Here is an 8,728-nt window from a genome sequence, read left to right on the forward strand (position 1 = left end):
ACTGAATTGCGTATGTGAGGAGTGTTTTTGTAGATAGTGGTCAGGTGTTGGCTCCATCCTATACTTCTATCAAAAGGACAGCCTGATTACATTTAGTGTTCAAGGTTTGATGTGACCAAAGGATTTGTTGTTGTCGTTAGTGTTCTAAAAGAAAATAATCATTTATTTACAGAAGCTGCAGAAGCCAAATTTGACATTGTTAATGAATGTTTCCCAGCAGTTCAGGAAAAACAGTAAGCTATTTGGAACAGATTGCATAGTATACTAATGTTTAAAAAACTACTTAGCCAATCTACTTTTATATAATTCTTTTCCTATAGTAAATGAGAAAAGTAGCATTTTGAAAACACAGCACTTGGTCACTTCAGAAAACATAAGTCATGTTGTTAAAATGAAGGTATTATCCCCTCCTAAGCCTTTGTCCCTGGCCAAGTCCTTTCTCCATCCTGCCCATCCTTGACTTGGTTCCTTTTCCAGACGTTCCCAGATTACTCCATTAATCTGGTAACATGCCTGTTGCCATTTCCATAACTCCTTTTGTTGTTTTGACATAACTGCCATGTCTCCAAAGACGGCGAATAATGAAGTATCTTGCAAGTCAGTACCAAAGCAAACTGTCTTTCAAAATCTAAATAATTTGCAAGATAAACAAGAAAGTTGGAACAAGAAAAGCATGATTGGGGTGAAGTTTCGCAGAAATGATGACTCCCTTTTTGCAGAATCTAAGATGACAGACTGGAAAAAAGAGACACCTCAGCTTCTCTCAGATAGTTGTGGTCTTAAGGAGGAAAAGTCAAGCTTCAGTAATGGCTTTGAAAGCGATAATAGTTCTTTGTCAGCAGGAAAAAACCCAAGGCTTGAAAGTCAAAGACCAAACTCTGTCTTTCTTGAACATGTGGATGATGAAGATACAGAAGAAGAGCAATGTGAAGTAGATAACAAAGACTGTGAAGCACTGAAACAAGAAAGTGAACACTTGTGCTTGAATAGGCATGAAGAAAATGCAAGAGCAGCATTTCACTCAGGCACCAAAGTAAGTTATATAAGGATGATTCAATCACAAAGGTATTTTCTAAGGGTGATAAAGGTAAGAACCAAAAGGTAAACTGGATTTCTGTTAATATTTCATGTATATCCATCTTTTGATCATCCTTTTTTTATATTAGAAAATGCCTTTACTCCTAACCAAAGCAGTTTCTTAGGTATAAGAATAGTGTTGGGCAGTATTTTCAATATTTTTTTATTGGTTGCAGTGGTTTTGCAGGAAAACAAATAGGCAGTATAATTTTTCTGAAATAAATTCATTTTTTCTCAGTTGTATGTACAGTTTTTATCTGTCAAGATTTATTGCCATTTAGTAAAATACCTGGTGTGATGGCTGAAATAGAGGAAGCAAAAAGTTTGAATAAGATTGAGAGCAGGAAGTTAGTGATTTTCCTGGAGCAAAGTAGAGGAAAAGGAGCGTGTTCCAAAACAATGTAACTGAAATGAAAGCTAGAGTTAGGCTGACATGAAGAATTGCTTCTCCGGAGCTTTGCAGAGCCAGGGCTAATGACTTAGGGCTAATGTCATTGCTGTCTCCTCATAGAGTCCCATGGAAAAACTGAAGGCCTTGTAAAACAAAGCTCAACAAAGTTTCCCTGTTGTCTTACACAGGAAAAGCATTTTTAAAGTTGTCGATGGGTGGCTAAGAAGGTGCTTGCTTCTGCTATTTCCAGCTGTTTGGTCAATCTCTTTTAGGAAAAATCACCTGAACAGGAAGAAGAGGAGAAGGAGCAGGAAAAGGAAGACACAGGTGAAGAGCTACAAACTGCAGTTGTTGAAGGTGTGAAAAACTCTATTTGTAATGATAGCCATCAAGTCCACAGTGCTTCCAAAGACAACACTGGTGAGAGAAGTGAGTTAGTGAATACTGATCCCAGTTCTTCCTCTATAAATATTAATGCACAGTAAATGAACTGAAATGGTGATTGACTTCTGAAACAGTAAGGTTTTCCCTTGCCTGTGAACCCTAGTGGGCATTGGCAAGGAGGAAAGTAGCTTTTGTTCCTTTTCATTCATTCCTGAAGAACAAATTGTGGCCTTGGATTCCAAACGATGCTACATGGAGCAGGTGTCATTCTTTGTTTTTGTTGCTGTGTTCTCCCTGAAGCGATCAGAACAAAACGCACAGTTGAAAAAGAGGAGGATTAGAGAGTCTTGGTGTGACAGTAGTATTCCCCTTTCTGGCCCGTACTGTCAGACTGAAAAGTTGTGGTTGCTCTTGGCTGAAGCTTGGGAAAGATTTGAGTCGATCTGAGAGAAAGCTGTTCTGTTCCAGTGCCTCACCTTGTCCAGTTTTAAAACGTAGAAAGTCTCTCCAGTGCCACGCTTGAGTGTGCTCGAAAGCATTGCCCCGTCAGTCAGGGCTGAGCACTCTGGTACTCACCTCAGGTCTTGGAGCAGGAGGAGAAGGCACACTTTCCACTGTGTGTCTCCAGAGAGTAGAGTGGTGTGGTAGATGTTACCAGAGCGTGTGTAGCTGCTGATCAAATGCTACAGAGCGGGCCTGGCAGAACCTGCTGTATTCCAGGTGTTGTGCCTATACATGCTCTTCTGTCTGTGCATTTTGCCATAAGCCTGCATTTGGCACAGTGTGAGTAGTCCTAGCTGAGGCTGGAACCAGCAGTTTCCCTCTGCTAGGACGGGTGCCCTCACTGGTCTCTAGCTCCTTTCCCGTTTTTTGTGTGCATGTCTCCACAAGAGCGAATCCTGAATCAGTTTTACCTAACGGACTAGCTTAAAACAGAGAGATGAAGATAGTTTAATCTGGCCAGGAACCTACTGAGACTGAGCCTTGCGTGTGTCTGGTAGAGAAGAGATTCGGATGTTAGCCCCCTGAGATAGAGACAAGTTGTGTGTTTGGGGTGAGATTTTGGGCGGTGAGCCTCTCCTCTTTTTAAATGGCAATGCTTAGGTGTCTACCTTCTGGGAAGGTGCAGGGTAAAAACTGCTAGTCAAGGAAGGTCTTTTCTGGCAGTGCTACAAAAGGAGCATTGTTTCTTGGTGATTTTAGCGTGAAGATGTGTCGGGTGGTGTTTCTATGGTACTTCTTGTACAGTGGATAGTGGTAGTCAGTGGCAATTTCTGGAGCTGTGGACTGGAGAGCAGGTGACCTAAACTCTGTATGCCACAGGGCTGCAGCGTGCTGGAGCCTTTTCCTGAGTGTGACCCAAACACGTCTTCAGTGCTGCTTGTAGCTGTGTCAGCTGTTGTGCATAGCCATCTTCTGCTGGAGAGGTGGCGATCCAAAGGAAGTACCATGATGTTGTGTGCTGGGTGTGAAGAAACCCTTGAATTCAACACTCACTCCTTAGTTTGTCCTCAGCAACAGAGCCGCTGTGCATCTTTTGGGCGCAGGGGTGATGGGGAAAAGCAGAGTGAAATAGAAGGGCTCAGTGTCTCACCTCTTACTGCCTTTGTAGGTGCCCTGACTGCGGTGGGAGCAGAGGAAGAGGAAGATGCTGAATCTCCCTGGGATTCTGAGGTATTTCCCGTGAAGGACACCGGGGTTCCCAGTGGGGCGGGGGTGGGGAGCGAGATCCAGAAGCACTCGGAGCTTGGGCCCTGCCGCGGCTGAGGCTTATTTCCCCTTCTCCTGGTTCTGCTGTATGTTTGTAACTGGGGGCCCTTGAAATACTTGTGCTGTGTGCTAGCTGTTCAGCGAGGCTTGGGGTGAAGGTAGGTCGAGCTAATGATTTGGGTCTCATGGCAGCTGGCCCTTGGAGTTGGGTTTCTGGTACAGTATTGCGGCAGTGAAGTTTCTTGCTGCTTAAAATAGTCTGAGCTCCTCACGGGGGCTGGCGGGATTGTTGCTTTTTCACCACACAACTCTATTCCGCTGACGTGTTCAGTGGTTGCCCTTAGGGTCTGCAGCCTAGATGATGAGCTGCTTTGGGAAAGAGCCTTTCTACCTTTTTGACCCTTTTTGAGAGTAGCGTTCAACAGAAATACCACACGTGCTGGCTGTGTTTGCCCTTTTAGTTCTTCCTGTCTGTGGGAATGGGTTAGAAGAAAACGAGCAGAGTCTGTAGCTTACGCCCTCTGACTTTTCTTGTGAGGAAGAAGGAACTCTTCCCCGTCTCCTTCTTACAAATACAAGGCTAAAATATTATTGGGGGGGTTTAGGTAGCTTTGGTTTCTGTAAGCTTTGTCTTGCTCGTCTTTGTTCAACCCTTGCAACTGGGAGTAGCAATGTGTTCGCTCCCCACTGCAGGACGTGTGCCTGGGGAACGTCAGCACAAATTTGAGTATTCGGGTACCAGTTCAGTCCGAAAGTTGGGTCCCCCCCAGACCTGCAGTTACGGGTTGGCAACCCACAGCTCGAGTTACCGTGTTAATTCTCCCTTGCGGCTGTGCAGTTTGCCAGCGTGACAGACTAGTTTAGATGAGTTGTGAGGTTTTTGCCTAAGATCTGAAAACACACAAGTCTGCTGTGATTTTCCCATATACTGTGTCTTGACGTGCCCTTTCCAAGGGGCTGATCAAAGGCTTTTGTGATTCCATGCTGTGCAAGTTGGCTTAGCAGGAACATTTTGCGTAGAAATGAGTTGAGAATTTGTACCGATGCTCACGCCCATGTTTTATGCTCTACAGACGGATTCTGAAAGTCCGGAAGAAGGATCACCTGGTGTGTTGCTTCCAGCTGCAGACAGACACGGAGCGCGCTCACGGATAGTTTCAGGGGAGCGCCACACCGGTAACTTCCTGGTGGACTAAATGTTTGTCTGTAAACACGTACAGGCTGAAGTGAGCTTTTATCGATGTCTGCCTTAGGAATGCACTTACGGTGTGGGTGCGCGCTATAGCAATGAAGGGCTTAGTATTTGTTAATTAACACCAGCTGTCACGGCGCTTGCTGGCAAGTTGTAAAGGAAGTTACCTTGTTTGCGTTACGTGTGCCCTTTGGATGTGTTTGTATCTCTTTGGGTTCGAGTTCTTGTGGCATAGTGCTGAAAGTGTATGTGGTTTAGGGCTGACCTGTCTGAACACCTGGACATTCTTGGATGATAACGTAGCAGAAGAAAGCTATGATCTGGCCAAGCACTTTTCCCCCCCGTCTTAATTTTTGATACCTTACTGTTACGCTTTGCCTAGGAGCTAAAACGTGACTGAAAGTTCAGGGTTTGTTGTGAAGGGCTTCTGCCTGGAGTTTGTGACGCTGTCTCTTGAGCATCTGGAGTGTAGAATGGCACGGAAGTTTTGCTGTTGGGGTAGAGCTCTCATCTGAAGGATTTCTTTTTTACCAAATGGTCAGTCCTGCTTGTAGTGTAAGTACAATAGAATAGCTGAAGAAGCGAATCCAGTAAGCTGGAAGCAAAACTTTAAAAGCTCCTGGGAGTTTGTAAATCTACTTGTCGAGTAGTTGTCATGAAAGTCTGCTTTGTATGAATCTACTAAGATGAGTTTAAAATGAGTGTAAAAAGGGGATAAAAGGTGATTATGATAATCTTGCTAAGGTATTTCCATACTGCTAGACCACCAAGTTTCCTGAAATCAAATGCTGTTTGTTTTTTAATTATTTTTTTAAAGACAAAAGTTTTGCTATGGAGCCATTCTTAATAACATTCCATACACTTCTTTCATGAGAGGACTCAAACTGTAAGGTGACTAAAGCAGAGGACTTGAGAAATATAGGTGGGCCAGTAGATTGTGTGGGTTTGTAAGTGATTTAATGTTGGAAAAAAATCTTAAAAAAAATGAAACTGTTTGGAACTGTGCTATAAATGCAGACTACAACCAATTGTAATTTGGGTTTTTTCTTTTCTTGCAAGCTGAACCAGAACAACCTGATAAGAACTAGTTTGATTCTTCCTCATTGAATGATGTGTATGCGATTTCTATGTCTGCACCCATGTTTTCTCTGTCCTGTCGATGGAAAGGAAAATATCCCTCAACATCACGGTCACAGAGCTGTTATTTTAGATAATTCGTAGTGTTATTTTATGATAATTCATTACAGCAGACCAGCTTTGGCTTTTGAAATAATCTTTGTAGAAAGCAGGATTCAGCTCCTCAAAATAAGTATTTTGATCTTGTTTTGTTAACAAGCAAATCCTTATTGCTTCCTATGGATTGTCCTAGTTCTGTATTATTTCTTAAATCCAAGGTGCACGATGGGAAGCGTGCATTGTCCATTTCTTGTATACTGATACAAATGCTGGATGATGAGGTAAATTGAATGTTAAGTATCGCAGTCTCGATGAAATAATGCTTGCAACTGATACTTAGTTGTAGAAACTACTGATGTTGAATGGAGTAAAAATTTTATAAATTAAATAAATTTGAATAAAATAACACTTTCTGAAACATTTTTCACTTCCAGGCTTTTTGGAGAAACCCAACAATTCCCAGGTAAGTATTTGTTCATGTCAGACTGACTACTTGTTCTGCTCATTAAATATTACAGAGTTACTTTAAGTGTGTTTTTGTTTTTTTTTTTTTGTCATTGGATTGTCTTTCATAGCTGAAGGCCCCTGAATCTGTTTTGGAAAGGAGTGAAACCTCTCCTAACAAAAAGCAACAGAAATCAGGTAACGTTCACTTCATGTGGTTCTGGGTTTAGCTTCATAATCTTTCTAGATAGGAGTATTTATTAAAGCATCTGATTTGTTTTGCAGATCTTTTGGAGGAACTCGGCTTAGGAGATGCAGAAGATGTTGAAGGTATTCATAACAATCTCTTTGTAGTGTTCTTTTATGGACAGACACTTTGTACTTGCAATTTTCTTTCTAATATTAAATTAATGGCTCTAGCAAGGCATCCCGGGAGCAGAAGGTGTGCTGAAATATACCTCGGTGTATGTGTTTGCTCCCTCCTCTAGTCTGCTGTTCAGCACTGTCCATACCCTTCCATGATGTACACTTCCTACACCGTACTTGCTGTCATCTCCCCTTTTCAGGCAGTCCTGAAGTCTGCTTTTCTTTCCGTGGCTCAACACCCCCCCCCCCCTTCCTGATTGTCTTGGTCCTTTGAGCATGTGCTGTGGCTGATTCCAGGCTAGGGATCTGTAGGCTAGGCTGTCCAGGAGCTGCCCGTGAGCCACAAAGGGTAATTCTTGGGCTCGTGCCGTAGCTGTAGTTTTCAGGAATTATTACTTGCCTGGCTTTATCTCTACCTGCCTGGCAGTTGTTTTGAAACATGTACAAACACGTTCCTCTGAGGCTTCCCTCTCTTGTATCATGGAAAATGACCAGCAGGCTCAGAGGCAGGGGAGGGAGGTGAGGAAGAGAGACAAGATGGGAGGAAATTAGTGTCAGCGTGTTTCAGGAATTCTCTTTTCTTCGGAAACAAGGCTAAAGTTGAGGTGGCTAGCTGGTCGGCTATGTATTTGGGAGAGGATATGTAACCTTAATGGGTTTTTAATGTCTTTGTTCTAATGTTTTTTAATTTGCATATTTGATAATTTGTGTTGTATTTTGTATTAATCACACTTGTTAATGATGAGAAACAATTTGCCACTCAGGTTTTAGAGTTTCTACAATCGGCTATTGACAATATAAACCAGAGAGAGGTGAACAGATATGTAGACAAGTAAGTGGACTTGTAACTTCTAAGTATAGAATACAAATAGTTCCAAGTTCTTTGGCATCTTCGCTTTAGGGGAAGAAAAAAAAAAAGTATTGTTGTTCTTTGGACAATAATAGAGATGTAACTTCTCTCTAGAAGTATCTCCCTCCTTCTCCTCTCGCTCTTCTCCCTTTCATGTGTTTGCAATGGGTAAGCAACAGGTCCCCTTTTGCTCTTTATTTTGCACAGTGTTCTGGTAAGACACACAGGTATTTGTTAGAGGTTGTTCAGTTAAAACGTGAGTTTTCGTTATGTCTGTATTCCACAGTAATGTGGAGTGTAGCCCCATAATGGACCAGTACGTTACAATTTTACAAACACAGAAAGGAAAGGTTGCCTTTTCATGGCTTGTTTCATGTCAGCTGTTTTTCCTCTGTGGCTTTATTCATTTGCGTCATGCTGGTTTTTACCCATATGTTATCTTGAAGGTCAGGTGCTAAGAAGTAGATGCAAAAATTTCTTTCTTTCAAACAGTTTATGTTTGGATTTGGGTTTAAGGAATTTAGGTTGCTTCAGCAAAGCATCATGATTCCTGCAGCACAAATATTTCTGACTCTAAAAGGGTTGAAATGCCATTTTTGACAACTTGATTTCATAAATCTGGAGAACGGGTACAGTATCTTTCACAATTAAATGTTCAGTGAGAGCTGGAATTTCCCATTCTATTTACTTTGTTACTGACTCATAGTAATACATTCTTAAAATTATTTTTGAGTCAAAATAAAATAGCGGTGTTCTCATGTTTTCTGTATAGCAAAGTAGCTGCTGTCCACTGTAATCTGCAAAAAGTCGTTATGTACATTATGTACAATTTATGAAGAGGGAAGTCTCAGAATAGAGTGGAGAGGTAAAGACTAAGTGGAAAGAACTACGATGATGAGAAGTCATCTTTCAATGCTAGCTAGAGAGCAGACAGAGTAAAAGGTGGGGGAATGACAGGCAAAAATACTGGAATCTGGTTTACCCTGTGAATTTTTTATATACTTTTTTTTGAATGACTGGCTCTTCAGAAGCCTTGGAGTAGGGTTCTGCCAGTGTTTTAACTAAGAATTTCTCCCTGTGCTAAAAGTGAAGAACTCTTGACAATGAGGAGTCATCCTCTTTCGCAGTGTTGACAGAA

The sequence above is a fragment of the Falco punctatus genome, assembly GCF_963210335.1.
Source record: "Falco punctatus genome assembly, contig: scaffold_71, whole genome shotgun sequence".
NCBI lineage: Eukaryota > Metazoa > Chordata > Aves > Falconiformes > Falconidae > Falco > Falco punctatus.